At 39.1% G+C, this 14,803-nt stretch overlaps 1 protein-coding gene across 5 annotated transcripts in view; it reads right to left on the minus strand.

The window, feature by feature from the left end:
- The window catches only part of LOC113079408 (multiple C2 and transmembrane domain-containing protein 1-like), a 137,577-nt gene that overhangs the window by 96,098 nt on the left and 26,676 nt on the right, over window positions 1–14,803 (minus strand). The window contains exon 1 of one of the 5 annotated variants that reach the window (XM_026251692.1): window positions 14,114–14,271. The exons of 3 other annotated variants lie outside the window; for them this stretch is intronic. The gene's annotated coding sequence lies outside the window, so the exon portion shown is untranslated. One more of the 5 variants, XM_026251701.1, reaches the window with a different exon arrangement.

The following is a 14,803-nucleotide window of genomic DNA, read 5'->3' on the forward strand; positions in this document are numbered from 1 at the left end:
ATATACATCTATCGGAAACCACAAATTAAACCATTTTCAGCAGAAAGATAGAGCTTAACTGGAAAAAAGCAATAATCTAAACCACTGATTCCATTCAAAGCCTGCCTTTTTTCAGGGAAAGTTCTGGGACCAAATAATTGTACCAAGTACCAAAATGACTCCAAGTGCTCCCTTGAATGCCTTGCAGTCTTCTTTTAACTTTGCAGATATAGATAAAGTCTCAAAGCAACGCAGTGTCACCTCGGTTAATGGATTCTAAGAGCTGGTGAGACCTGTCAGTCACTGATCATTTGAGCTTATCCGTCAGTGACTCCCAACAGAAAGACACGATGCGGCTCTCAACAGTATCATCCATCATAATCCTAATGAATACGCAAGTATGGTTTTCTGATATGCCCCCTGACAATGATTTCAGATTTAAAATAATAAAAAGTCGCATGGCAGGGCAGTCATTCACAACCTCAGGATTCAAAGCCTTTGAAAACGTATTAAAACGGGTTGGAAAATTACTGGAAAAAGTGTGTTTAACCACATTTTTAATAGATTTATAGCTATCGACTTTTTAAAAATATAACTATGTTAGATTACTCTCAAGGACGTTATCTTTCACAGTACCCTGTTGGTGGAATGACCTGACTCATCCGAACAGCCAAATCCCTCACAATCTTCAAGAAACAACTGAAAACTTATATCTTCCGTTAGCATCTAACTGCCTCCAATAATAATAATAATAAATTCTATGCCTTCACTTTTTCTCCTCCTGTCCTAGATTTGTGCTATTTTGAACGATGTCTGAAACCTTGTGTAAAGGGCACTTCTCGTGTTTATTGCCATCTTATGATACATTTTTTGTTGTACTCCTCAGCTATAAGTCACTTCGGATAAAAGCATCTGCCAAATTAATAAATGTAAATGTAAAATGTAGATACACCAGTGTAGATGAAAATGTAGATAAATCCGGTACACAATAATATAAATAATTATAATTAAAAAAAAAAAAAAATATATATATATATATATATATATATATATATATATATATATATATATAAAATAAATTATGGCAGAATTTCGTTTCTATAGTTAAAAAATTGTTTAAATAAAATTGCATCAGAGAAGCAAAGGCTCGCTGATAAATCCACTGTATATCAATCTAAACAACACTGAAACCAGTCAGCTTTTTTTTCCCAATGCATCCTAGGTTTATGAACTACATTATTCATGTTTATGGTTTCATTTTGAAGCTTCACTCTCCATCATATTGAAAGCCACTGAATTTGTTTCATACTTTTTCAGCACAGGGAAAAATTTAATTTATCATTTGCAGGATAACTACGTTCACACACACACACATACACACACACACACTAGGGTTCCACAATTATATGAATTTCTAATCGCGATTACAATTATGGATGCCACAATTACATAATCATTCAAAGCATACATAATCGTTCAAAGTCCACATATTTTTCTGAATATAAGTTGCACCTGTCCAAAAATACATCATGATGAGGAAAAAAACATATATAAGTCGCACCGGACTATAAGTCCCATTTATTTAGACGCAAGAACCAAGAGAAAACATTACCGTCTACATCCGCGAGAGGGCGCTGTTATGTTTTCTGTTAGTTCATTTCTCTTGGTTCATGTCAAATTAATTTGGATAAATAAGTCGCACCTGACTATAAGTCACAGGACCAGCCAAACTATGAAAAAAAGTGTGACTTATAGTCCAGAAAATACGGTATGTCATTCTGCAAGCTTAAGATGCATTTTTTTCTTTCTACGTGTTATCTTAAGGGTTTTTCCCATTATTTTAATTTTAGTTTTAGTACAACATTATAATACCATTCCTATTTTTCCTATTTCATGATTTAAAGAAGAAACCAATCCGATGTATATTTGACATTTGGTATACCAACCCCGAGAGAGGTCTCTCCTGGAGAGCTACAGTACCTTCCTTCCCCGCTCCAACACACCTGTCTGTAAATATGACCTTGATTAGCTGGTGTAGGTGTGTTTCATTGGGGCTGGAGCTGAACTCTGCAGGATGGTAGCTCTCCAGGAGCAGGTTTGGAGACCTCTGGCCCAGAGCCAAACACTACCACTGCTGGCCTGGACTGGGCTCCATTGCTGTAGGTACTGTTGCTGACTGGTCTGTAGCTACACAGAACCGTGCACAGCAAACTGCAATGAACTGTGTGTTCCGAAGCTACTCTATCATAGCCAGCATTACGTTTTTCAGGAATTTGAGCTACAGCTCTCCTGTGTAAATGGACCAGGTGGGCAAGCTTTAGCTCATCAGGTGCATCACTGAGCCTTGGGTACCCATGACCCTGGCACTGGTCCAGAGGGTGTCCTTCCTTGCACCACTTTTGGCAGGTACAAACCACTGCGTAACGGTAACACCCACAAGACTTGCTGTTGCTCTGACTCGGTCGTTTTGCCATCACAATTTGGTCCTTGTAAAAGTCACTCAGATCTGTTCCTGCTTCCAACACATGAAATTCAAGAACTGACTGTCCACTTGATTTCTAATATAAGAATATAATCAACGTTATTCACTTCACCTTGCAGTGATTTTAGTGTTGTGGCTGATGAGTATCTTTGTTCTTGTTAAATATGCATATGTGTGCCTGCACATGCTGCAAAACAATATGTCATATACAGGTACATACAGTATAATACATCAACAGCCACAACAATCCGGCCTGGAGCTGTTATAGAAAATGTGTCAAAGCTCTGCAAGCATGTCTTTGTGTAATTATCAGGAACATATGGGAATGTTTCATGCAGCATTGGAGCCAAATCCAGTCCAACGCCTACCCAGAATTCTGAGCTACAGGAAGCTCTAATCCACCCTCAGCCCACTCAGCCTTAACCCATCAGGGCCGGCGAGCTTGTTCCATTAGCTGCTATTTCTGTCAGACCCATGCAAGCAGAGACAGGTTGGACTGAAGCAGAGGTGCTGTGGGGTTTTATATGCTCCATACAGCATAAGAGAATCCACGAGGCCTTTTATCATGCTGTTTGTGTAACGCTTCTCTATTTGCCAACAGAGAAGTGCTACAATTACAGAGCAGATAATCAAAGTGGCACCCAGCATGGTGGTGGACAAAAGAAATTTCACGCAATGATATAGTTAAATGGACAGTAGACTCTGAAATTAACCCCGAGAAAAAGTCTCACGGAAATTAAGTGAGTCTGATTCTGTTAAGTAGTTTGATGATGTGGCTAATATTAAACCCACATGCACTTGAAAACAGTATTGTTTCATAAATGTGCTGCAGATTAAAAAAAAAACTATATCATCTGATGACTAAAAGACAACTTTACACTTACTACCACATTTATTTAACCTTTTGCTGATCCCTGTGGCAAAAAAGGAAATGTGTATGTGATAAATTACATGAGTCATGCTCTGAATGAATCTGTGTGACTGTTGTTTCTCTCAGAAGAGCTGAAGGTTTGGTTCTGAGGAGTAATGATCTCTCTGCTCTTGATCGTAATCTCACTACCTTTACCATTCCGACTATAAACACAACAGAAGTGTCTCCTGACTGTCAGTTACACACTAAAAATGGATAACTCACAGTAACTTTCTGAGGACAGATTCATGCTTTGAATCAAGCCTCTGATCTTAAGGCTAGAATATACTACACACATTTTGACTCCATTTCATATACAATTTGCAGTCTGGAGAAGACAATGCTACTTACTGAAAGTCAGAGCCAGTCTCCAGATATTGATTAGAGTTGACAGATTTAAAAAAATTACAAAATATATAAAACCACAAAGAATGCTTTTTGACTCAAATACTGAATGCATAAGCTCAGATCTACGAGGCCTATGACCAAAAAAGAAATACAAAGTCTGTGCTAATTGAAAGAAAATGAGTTAATAAAAACATTATATCTAAGATTTAGTGATAAATGACACATTAAACAACATATAAAAGGCTCGGTTTTAACTTATTTTTTCTTTTTTTATTGGGATTAGATAAAAGCTTTTCAGCACAGCACAAATCTGTTCAGTCTTTAAAAGTTTTTATTAGCTTTTAAAAGCTTTTAATGCAGAATATATTATTAAGACTGGGATACAGATACTTTCAAAACAGAGGTCCTCTGACAGGGATCCTCTAACATTTCAAAGGCTTATGCAAAATATATAGAAAAAGTGTATTTACACAGGTTATTAAATAATTAACATCTCACAGATGCAGCACATTTACAGCATGCATTTTACTAAAAGACGCAGAAAAAAAAGAAATTAAACTCTTAAATTTTTTTATTAATAATATTTCATATTTCCCTCGCAGGTTTTTTTTTTTTTTTTTTTTTTTATGAATTGACTGAATTGGTTGTATTAAAGAATTTCAACTGGCTATAACTAAAGAAACACTTGACCCTTTGGAGTCAGATGCAAATGGGGCAAATAAATGGATGGGACAGATCTGCTAATGAGGTTGAAGATATACTTAAAACTTCAGTAATGATTCTGGATAGAAATATCACGAGGACATTATGTGGCTCCTAATTAACTGAGCTCACAGAGTAACCTAGACATTTGTTAATTATCCTCTGGCTCTAATTATAGCATCATCTAGGTTTTATTTCCGTTTGTGAAAAAGGAAATTGTTATAACTTTTCTGTATAAGCTTGAAATCATTGTCGCTGACAGAATAACATGTAAAGCAACCATTATTTATTTACACATAAAGTAACAGCAACAATGTATTTTCATGGCAGAATCAATGTAATTTAAACAAAAGATAAAACAAATAGACTTTGTGTATAATTGCAATTAAAAACTACATCATTCCATTTGATGGTTGCTATAAACATGTTTTAAAAATTACTAAAACATACAAAAATAATTTATGAAGGAACTTTCTGAATACAACAGTAGCCCATTATCTTTAAAACCAGTAAGTCCAATAAAATATGCTGTCATAGGCAGAAATTGAATGGAGGCTCCGGAGTCTGAGGTGTTTTTTGGGCCCTTCTTAGACACACTCTCACATTTATGCTTATTTTGCCTACTTATAACATGAAACCAGTCAAGTAAAATCACTTCAAATCATTTTTTTGTACACAGGGAAAGTTTTTCAATAAGGAAGGCTGATTCAGGTGAGATATAGTGTATGACTGATGTTCATAATGAAGCCTGAGAGGGAGAAGCTCAGGACATCTAATCAATGATGCACTCAGAGCCTGGAAAATAAGATGATACTAATGAAAAGCATGAAACACTGCAGGAAATAATGAATAGGTGGAAGACGTGATTGAACAGATTTACCTTTCCATGGTGAAAGGATGGTTTGGGAATATGCAAAAAAGATGTTTGGCAATAACATGCATCATCCTTCCAGATTGTTCTGAACAACAACATTTCATTTGAAGATAAAGCTGCCTGATGTATGGTCAAAATAAGCCCACATGCTCTTCTGAGCTCACTATTAACAGCATTGTGGTCATTTGTTGGAGGTCTGGTTGCAATTAGCATGTTTTGGTGCTTCAGATGACCATGGGAATTTTGGCTTAGGTTATCACTACAGGAAACAAACCAGTATCTACATTAGAAATCAGGATAACAATCTGTACACACTCTTTTGGTTCAACAAACTAAAGTCAGGAACTGTGCAAAACAGTACCTGAATGTCACAACTAATCAAAGCAGCTCTTTGACACACAAATGCTAACCGAGGCTGCATTTATTTGATACAAAATACAGCAAAAGCACTAATATTACAAAATATTTGTTTTCTATTTTAATTATATATATATAATTTCATTCATTCCTGTGATGGTAAAGCTGAATATTTAGCACCCGTTACTACAATCTTCAGTGTCAAATAGCCATTCAAAAATCGCTAATTTGTTGCTCAAGCGACAATTCTTATCATTATCAATGTTGTTATTCTGTGTAGTCTGTCAAAATAAAACAATAAAGATTAATTATGATATAGTAAAATTACTTTCCCTCTATTATTGCTTGATTGACCAAGCTTTGTAGAAGAAGAAGCCTTTAGCTCAGGGCCACAAGCCAGGTGGTCCTTTACATGGAGGAAACATTTTTCTACTCTCTGACCAAGACAAGCTAATTGTGATTCACCATAAACTGAAGGAGATACACCAAAGACAAATATTCTGTACAAACAATTAAGATCCAGAAGCAAAAGGGGGGAAAAATCTGCATCTCCTCAAATCAAAGGCCACAACTAATTAGTTTTTTTTTTTAGATTATATTAAAAGCAGTTAATTGTGGGTTATCCTTTATCTAAATGACCGAATGATTTTGTTTATAATCAAAGTGAGCCCAGATAACACAGTGCCGGTTAACTCCATCTCTGGAGAATATGCCACTTCCCAACCTGCTATTCACTCACTTTAATCAATAAGCAATTTGGGCAGCAATCTTCAGCACAGCAATCCATTTAAACAATAAAATATGGAACAAGCACTTACTGGAGACTGTATAAGACTGAATGACACCAAGACAACACTGTGAAAAGTAATCGTATCAACTACTCCACTAATTCTACATGGTAGGTTAATTAATTTGAACATTAGTCAGCAAACTCTTAGCCATGGATGATTGAGAAGAGTATTCAGCTGCCATTTAACCTCTGGTGCTTATATAGCTTATATAGGCTGCAACAAATTGAAGGAAATATATATATAGGTCCTTCTCAAAAAATTAGCATATTGTGATAAAAGTTCATTATTTTCCATTAAACTTTTTTTATATATGGCAAATCAACTCTAGAAAGGGGCCATTTTAAGCAAGTAAAACAATTTCCCAAAATAGATGTTTAAGCCCCATAATTCTGAGTGGATCATGTTCCATATTTCCATTTTTCCTTTATCATTTCTGCCCTAGTATTATAGTTCTGTAGACCCACAAGGTGGCCCTGAGGGAGGCGCCATCTATAATAGACTCCTGCCTCTGGCTACTGTGACTATTATAAACCACCATTAAACCCCTCCCATCCTGATGTATCCACCCCTGACCCAGAGGCTCAGAGCACATGCCTAACCCACTTTCACCCTTCCAGAACCAGCTGTGGTGAGGAGGGCCAGCAGGTGGTGCCAGGGCAAAAGGACTGGCCTGGATAATCCGGAGATGGACAGGCTCCAGATGGACAGGCCGGGGTCAGTATGTGTTTGACCTGGGCATGTGCAGATACAGACCAAAGGGAACAGCTTATGTTTTGGTTGTATTATGCATTATGAAGGACACCTTGGAGTTAAAGAGGGTGTAGCCGTTTATTAGAGCTGATTACCATTTACCGTATTTTCCGGACTATAAGTCGCACTTTTTTTCATAGTTTGGCTGGTCCTGCAACTTATAGTCAGGTGCGACTTATTTATCAAAATTAATTTGACATGAACCGAGAGAAATTAACTAACAGAAAACGTTACCGTCTACAGCCGCGAGAGGGATGAGGAAATAAACATATATAAGTTGCACCGGACTATAAGGCCGGTGACACACTGGCTGCGTGGCATGAGCGCCGCGTGTCTGAAGCGTCCCAGAAGCGTCCCAGAAGCGTGGCAGATTCTGTGTCTTTACACACCAGAAGAGTGCCTGACGCGGCGCTGGCGCGCTGCTGCTGTAGAGGGAGACCGTTGACAGACCAGGCTCATGTCTTCATTACAACAATATATACTTTTTTCTACACCTACGCCTACTGATAAAGGACACCGTCTTTATTGACGGCGAAATAGATTATGTTTGACAGGTGCAATATTTGAAAATCGATCATTATTATTTTATTTTTTTAATTACATTTTATCTGAATTTATGTCAACCTATAGACTTTCAAATATCAAAATATCAGGAATTCATATGTATTTGTGTACAAAATGACATTTAAACACATTTTCCTATTATATTTAGCCTGGAAAAGCTTCCAACACGCGCGCGTGTCGCGGTAAAAATAGGCGTCGGTTCTATTTCTAGCAAGCAAGCGTTTGCCGCGCGAATCGAGCCGCGCCTGAAACATAGAATAAAAAACATGGACACCACCATTCAGGTTCGTCTAGCAGATTATTTATCACATTTATTTCCAAAAGAAACAAAAATGTAGCCTTCTTGACAGAATGTTTAAAGGCATTTTAGGCAGTTGCACACTGTAAAGAAGCCAGCATCATGAAACACAATATTCAGACATTAGTCTAACAGGTGAGGAAGGTCGCAGTGACCCGGAATAAAGCAAAGCAGCAGGGAAGCACCATGACAGGCAATCTATCCCAAAGGCCAACACAGCTCCATGGGAAAAAACACAGCTGGGTCTGACACACATTGTGCACATGATTACACAGAAATCAAGATAAAGAGAAAGGTGTAAGAAAGGAAATGTGTTAAAGAGTGGGAAGTGAGAAAGATCAAGAAAATATGTGTACTGAATACTCGTAGCTCAGGATATTGTGCTGAAATATCATGTGCAAAAGTGACATACTGTAATTGTTTGAATTCATGAATGTTAAATGAAAATCGCAAGAAAGGTAAAGGTCACTGTGAAAACAGTGTACAGAAATAGTAACCTGGAAATATGTCCACATACAGTAAACTGTGAAAACTGTTGACAGGTAAGGCAGGGATATAGAAGAGAGGGGAGGAATATAGCTGAGCCTTTTAGACAGACGTACAAGCAAAACAGGAAAAAAGTCTTCCAGAGTGACAGATGAAACTGTAAAGCCAAGACAAGTGAACTGGAGACAGAGTGACATGAGAGATGAGAATAAATAGACAGACAGATAGAGAAGGAGAAAGAGAGAGACAGGGCTGGCAGACATCCAGCATGAGAGCGACTATAGCACTGTTATTGTTGAATTTTAGACATGCATGTGTCATGTGCAGCTGACATTGCATAAAATTTCCACTATTTGAATGGAAATAATCACTGTTATCACAGTGATCTCAAATAACTGCACATTTGATAAAAAAAATGAAAAATAAAAAAAACTTAATCAGAAAATTGATCAATCACAATAGGCCAAGTCTAAGTTTCATATATTAAAAGTGTTAACATACATTAAAAAACAACAACCCAGAAACAAAGTTTCACCCAGAGGATGACTAAAACTAGGGCTGGGCGATATGGAGCAAAAAATAAACCCAATATATTTTGCTATATCTCGATATACGATATATATATCGATATCTTTACAGGAAAAATAACCCCCCAAAAAACTACCTAAAATTGACCTACTTTGGATTAATTTGTTCAAAATTTGACAGATTCTGTGACATTCCACGTTAAACTGTAAATTCCATTTTTATGACTGGATTCCGTCCGCCTTTTCTGCATCGCGGAAATCATAGGGACCTACAGTAGACATCTGCCTGCTGTTCCGCCATCCGACGCCTTAAAAACCGAAGTATCTCCATATGATGGAGCTAGTTGTCTTTTTTGATAGGCTACTAGTTAGCCTCAGGTCTGGTTGAGGACGCAGCCATGTTCAATGAGACGACACGCGAGGGGAGGGGGAACAAATTCAAGGAAGCTGGGGCAAGCACAGAGAAGGCAAACAAGCGAAGTGGTGGAATCAGAATTAAATATAAAGATAAAATACCGTGCGACTCCACCGAGCAAGGACACCGACAGGGGATATAAGTATTGTTTTGATTAATCTGTTTTATATTTCTCCTTGTTTAATTCCTGTTTCAGTTGTTTTTTGTTTATAACCAAATCTTACTATGTGTTTCCAGATCCCTACTATCATTACCACTCGTAAACCATGCATCACACAATGTAGACTTGCCTATATCTGCTAATGCACTACTTTCTTTTTCTATTGGTCTCTGAAATTGCCAGTCTGCTGTAAACAAAGCCGATTTCATTACTTCTATTATTAGTCATTCAAAGCTTCATCTCATGGCCCTAACAGAGACCTGGATCAAACCAGAGGACACTGCTACACCTGCAGCACTCTCCAATAATTTCTCATTTTCCCACTCCCCCCGTTTGACTGGAAGAGGTGGAGGTACTGGTCTGCTCATCTCTAATGATTGGAAATGTAATCCTTTACCATCATTGGGTATCAACAGCTCCTTTGAATCTCATTCAGTTACTGTTACCTACCCTTTTAAAATAAATTTTTTTAGTCGCCTATCGCCCCCTAGGACCACTGGGTAACTTTTTGGATGAATTAGATGTGTTGCTCTCAACCTTTTCTGAGGATGGTACTCCCCTAGTTATGCTTGGAGTTTTCAACATCCCTCTAGATAAACCTCTGTTTGCTGATTTCCACTCTCTGCTTGCCTCTTTTGATCTCAACTGAGTGTCAACTACTGCTACTCACAAATCAGGCAACCAACTGGACCTTATTTATACACGACACTGCTCTACTGATCATGTTCTGGTTACTCCACTGCACACATCGGATTACTTCCTCCTCACTCTTAACCTCAACATGGTCCTTGACACATCACTTACCCCTCCACATGTCATCTTTCGACGTAACCTATGCACACTTTCACCCGCCCGGCTATCTGCAATGGTTTCATCTTCACTTCGTTCCCCTAAACTGTTTGCATCTTTGGACGCGAACAGTGCTACTGATACTTTCTGCTGCACTCTTACATCTTGTTTAGACACTGTTTGCCCCTTATCTTCCAGGCCAGCCCGTAACACTCCTTCTGCTCCTTGGTTATCTGATGTTCTACGCGAACACTGTTCTAAGCTTAGAGCTGCTGAAAGGCTGTGGTAAAAGTCCAAAAATACTACTGACCTTACTGTGTATCTGTCACTCCTATCTTCTTTCTCTGCTAATGTCTCAACAGCTAAAATGACATACTACATAACAAAATTAACAATTCATCTAACTCTCGCATGCTTTTCTCTTTTCTCTTCACATCTCTGTTGTTAAGACACCGCTCGAATGATGCTGCCTGAACAAGAGACCTCCTTACTGAAGTTAAAGGGTTGACTGGTGTCACTATCTCACAAACATGGTGGTGGGTCACCACCAAATTTGGAAGATCCCTTCAGCTCGCGGATCCCTGTCGAATGCGACCCATGAGACAGCCAGATCGGTCGGTACCCACCCGCAACTTTGACTGCTCGTAACCCCCCCGACCACGGGGGCTATCGACACAGTCTCTTTCGAAAGTGACATACATTTGTTTCAGCATTTGAGAGGGCTGCTCGAGCTGAAGGGATCTCCCGAATTTGGTGCAGATCCACCGCACCATTATGGAGATATGGCCGTTCAAAGTTTCAATGGTATTCCATACACTTAAAAAAAATCATATCAGTGGCATATCGAAGGCATATCCACCAATAACGATATATCTGCAACAGGCTCATATCGGCCGAAAAAATTGGCAAAACGATATATTGGTTGGGCTCTAGTTTTGTGTGTACACAAATATTTCTTAAATATTTCACAAATATTTATTTTGTCATTAAAATGTAATGTGATTGTCCGCCGGTTCCCGTCTGCCATCCGTGAGGGAGCGGAGGAGTCGGTGCCATTCGCCAGAGAGAAGGAGCCTGCTGCCGTCCGCCTGAACGGGGAGGAGCAGGGAACGGGGGACTCCTACCGGCTGCCCAAAACTGGAGGAGCCGTCGGCATCCACCGGGCAGCGGAGGAGTGTCGTGCCATCCGCCGGGCGGCGGAGGAGTGTCTTGCCATCTGCCGAGGGCCGTCCAGTGCCGCCGCCAGGCACCACGGAGGAGATCACCCAGCTGGTGGAGGGCCGAGCAGCAGTGCGTCTGGGAACCGGAATTTTTTTTTTTTTTTTTCTCCCCTCTATCATCTCCTTATCTCTCGCCTCGTCTCTCCTACCCCCTATCACCGTGAGCGGTCCCACGGAGGAGATGGAAGGATATAAAACTGAAGAGACAACAGTGAAGGACAAGAGAAGACCAGGCCTGGGTTTTAGTTGTGTTTGGTTATTATTTGTGTACGTCAGTCGTCCGTGAGGGGCTGACACGCTGTTTTGTGTTTATTTTTTAATTAAAGTTTCTGTTTGATTGTCCGCCGTTTCCCGCATCCTTCTTCCCGATGATTATGAAGTTTGTACATTGCTAACTGTGGTATGTCATATGGATGACCATAGTGTTCAATTTGTGTAGTTCTTGAGGCAGCAACTTTGGAGGTCAAGTACACTTGCATTATATGTTTGGGTTCATCTGAAGAAAGGCATACATCTAGGAGGGCATGAGAGTGAGGAAATCAGATAATTGACTTGTTCTAGGTGGAGTATCCGTTTAAAGAGATCTCATTAGTGATTTTTCTTTCCGATGGGATACTCTACAGTTGGCTCCATTTTAATATATGGCCAATGGCCAATCTTTCCACTCCCACCACAATCAAAAGAATCAATAATCATAGCAAAATCTGATTGGCTGTACATGCTGCTCAATGTGGTTATAGCTTTTTCACTGCATGGCTGCTATCTTCCAACAAGAAATTAACTTCAGGCTTCAGCTTTGAATTTAATAAATGTTATCACTCGAGTGTGATATTGTTTTTCTTCTGAAGTTCCAAAAACAAGAAGTTAATATCAATAACTGACCTTTTTAAAACAATATTGTCAGGTATTTTGTGTATTTTTGCAGCGGCAGCAAAAACAGTTCTGTTACAAAATTGCAATCCATTGCATTGAGACAAAGACAAGACGAGAGATTCAAACAGTGAAATGTTCCAGTTTTGTTGGAACTCTTGGAATGGCACTTAACCAATCAAATTAGTGGAATATAGTAATTGCTGCATAATATCCCTACCAAAGCATGTATATTAGACAAACTAAACTAAACTAAACTAAAATAAAATAAAATAAAATATGAGGCTTTTCTGTGAGTATACATGGATGATCAGAGGAAAAGGAAAAAGAGAAGTAGATGAGACAAGGTCAATCCACCTGCCGAGTAGCTCTACATCAGACACATGAATAATTCCAATGCCAAATCTAGTTATCAGACTCGTTCTCTATTAGACAAAGATGAATTTAGCAAATTAATGAATCAATCCTGAGAGTAGCACTCACATTCTTCTCTCTTCCACTATTCTGAACTGCAAGATTGCTTTTACCATCTCTGCCCATTTATATCCCTCTGAATACAGTAAGTACTGTAGAACATAATCAGTAACACTTCATAAATACTATGTAATTGACAGACTGGTTTTTCAGTTCCCCAGAGACTTTCTTACTGGTGATTAAACCAGATTGTTTAGCAAATCTCTGCATTTTTCCAATATACAGTATAGGCCAGAGGTGCTCAACTAGTAGACCACATATCTGTTCTGATAACGTTAGGCAGGGAGAAAACAATGGAACACAAACAATACAATGCAACAAATTATACAATGATATTATCAAAATAGGCAGTCTTTTGTCACTTGATTGTAGCCACTAGAATGGTACTTACTACATAATCCCCATTCAGACTCACAGTAAAGCATCAGGTAGAAACCAGTTTCATTAAAGGACCTAGAAATTCACCATCAAACAGAGAAAGCATCCTGCAGACTGGGGTGTTTCCTCCACTATCATTCACTTCACACTCTGTAGGCTTGAGGAAACGCTTCTCTGTGGTCGTTTCACAGGATGCTGCCTGATACTCCTGTTGTTCTCCAGCTATCAGATGTCTAAGTGTAAAAAAAAAAGACCCGACAGCTGTCTCTGTGAAGAAAAACAAAAACAAACAGCAGGAATCCCCCCTGGTCTACCACCCTTTTTTCCTATCCTTCTCCACACCTCATCCCTGTTTTCTCTCTTCCTTTCCAGCACTCCTTTTGTGCCATCCATTACATCCCTCTCAAGTTCCAACCACAGGCTTTTAGAAACCAGACACTATCCCAAGAATAAACAGTCCCCAGTGTAAACAACACATTGAAACATTTTCACAGCCGACTCGCATCTTTCAAAAAACGCTCAAATATTTCAAATGCAAAAGTAGCAGCTCTTTTACCTGAGCCTGACTTTCGATCCCCAACACGCAGCTGAACGCACCAACGTTACCAGAAGCTTTAAGTCCTCATTCATAAAAGCTCTATGCCACACATGTGCCACAGAAGACTCCATCTGCAGTACGGTCATTAGAGGCACAGCTAAAAGCAAAGCTTCAAGAAAGGATGGAAGAGAGCATACATACAGACAATTTATTTCCCACGGAGAGAGAGAGAGTGCTAACATCCACAGAGATGAAGAGTCCTCACACTGCTGCCGCTTCCACTGCTGAGTCTACCTCTGGTTTGCTGCCCTGTATGAGCGGGAGCCCGCCTCACACATGCATACACACTAACACACACATATGCATACAGTGCACGTAGCAACCAGCTGTCAGAAGAGACAGGGAGCATTTCTACTGAACTTCTCAAATATCTCTCAATGGCTACACACACCCACATAAACCTGCTGATTTTGATATACAAAACTATGGGCTTCTTGACACTGTAGCATAAATTTGCAAAACAGGTGCACACATAAAGTGTAAAATGGTGTTTTTCAGGATGAAGCTTAATGAACTGCTGAACCTAATGAACTTTGATCTGTAATTACTATTCGAAAAAGCAAAACATTATTCAAATGTCACTACATTTTGCTTTGCTGACCGTAAATGCAGGGAATTCATGATAAATCCTAAGCATGCCAACTAAAAGTCAGTTATAACTAAATTAGGATGACCATATGCACAGTTCATATGGGACAATTCCCAGCCAGGATTTTAATATTGCCTAAAATATCCAGGTTTTGGCTGTTTGCACTGTGCAGGTCGTTCATTGTATGACATCCATGAGAGCTATAGAGAGCAGAGCAGACGGCTTTTTATGCTTTCGGATTG

This window comes from Carassius auratus, chromosome 5, assembly GCF_003368295.1.
Source record: "Carassius auratus strain Wakin chromosome 5, ASM336829v1, whole genome shotgun sequence".
Taxonomy (NCBI): Eukaryota; Metazoa; Chordata; class Actinopteri; order Cypriniformes; family Cyprinidae; genus Carassius; species Carassius auratus.